Raw genomic sequence first — 1,586 nt, 5'->3', positions numbered from 1 at the left:
ATGTAGTTGCTGATTCTTTGAGTAGGAAGAGTGTACATTCTCTGTGTACAGCTCTATCTTTGATGAGGTTGAGAGATGAGGTAGCGAGATTTGGGATACATATGATGCGGAAAGGAGATGCCATGGGTGATATGACAGTGCAGCTTGAGTTTTATGATGATATTCGAAGTAAGCAGGCGTTGGATCCTAAGATAGTGGAGTGGAGAGCTAGAGTAGAGAAAGGGATAGTGTCTCGATTCTCCATTCACACAGATGGTAGTTTGAGGTTTGACGGTAGGTGGTGTGTTTCTTATGATGAGGAGTTGAAAAAGACTATCATGACAGAGGCACATTGCACACCGTATTCAGTACATCCAGGTGGTGACAAGCTATATAAGAATTTGAAGAACACGTTTTGGTGGCCTGGGATGAAGAAAGAGACAGCTGAGTTTGTGGCCCGTTGTTTGACATGCCAGAGAGTTAAGGGGGAACAACGACGACCACAAAGTAAGATTCAGTCTTTAACGGTACCTGAGTTGAAGTGGGAATCCATTTCCATGGATTTTATCGTGGGTTTGCCAAAGAGTCAACAAGGTAATAACATGATTTTGGTAATAGTGGATCGACTTACCAAGTCAGCTCACTTTGTTCCAATGAAAGATACATGGACTAAAGCACAATTGGCTATGGCCTATCGAAAGAACGTGCTTAAGTTGCATGGAATCCCTAAGGACATAGTGTCTGGCAGAGATGCGAGATTTATATCAAGGTTTTGGAAAGAGTTGCAGGAATCGTTGGGAACAACTTTGAAGATGAGTACAGCATTTCATCCTGCAACAGACGGACATAATGAGAGAAAAATCAAGACTCTTGAGGATATGTTGCGAGCTTGTGTGATGGATTTTGGTGGTAGCTGGGAACAGAGGTTGGACTTGATAGAATTCTCTTACAATAACAACTATCACACTAGTATTGGTATGGCACCGTTTGAGGCTTTGTATGGGAGGAGATGTAGGAGTCCGATTTGTTGGGACGATAGTGCTAAGGCAGTGGTTTTAGGACCAGAGATGGTGCATGAGATGGTGGAACAGATTAAGATGATCAGGTAACGGATGAGGGCAGCTCAGGATAGGCAAAAAGTTATGCAGATCTACATCGCCGGGACATAGAGTTTCAAGTGGGGGACAAGGTTCTTTTGAAAGTGTCTCTTATGCGTGGAGTTATGAGATTTGGGAAGAAAGGCAAGCTAAGTCAGAAGTTTATCGGGCCTTATGAGATCTTAGAGCGAGTTGGGGAAGTTGCATATCGTCTGGCTTTACCAGTGCGCTAGAGAGAGTACATACAGTGTTTCATGTATCGCAGCTGCGGAAGTATGTGAGTGACCCGTCACATGTGTTAGAGGCAGAGAACTTAGAGCTAGATGAGTCCTTATCATATCTTGAGGTGCCTAAGCAGATTCTTGACCGAAAGGTTAGGAAGACCAGGAGTGGTGAGACAGTTTTGCTTAAGATCCTTTGGTCTAACCACGAGACTGAGGAAGCTACATGGGAGCCAGAGGAAGCTATGAAAGAGCGTTACCCTTTTCTTTTTGATCAGGTATGTATGGT

This window comes from Silene latifolia, chromosome Y, assembly GCF_048544455.1.
Source record: "Silene latifolia isolate original U9 population chromosome Y, ASM4854445v1, whole genome shotgun sequence".
Taxonomy (NCBI): domain Eukaryota; kingdom Viridiplantae; phylum Streptophyta; class Magnoliopsida; order Caryophyllales; family Caryophyllaceae; genus Silene; species Silene latifolia.
The sequence above is the reverse complement of the archived record's forward strand: the minus strand, read 5'-3'. Positions refer to the sequence as shown.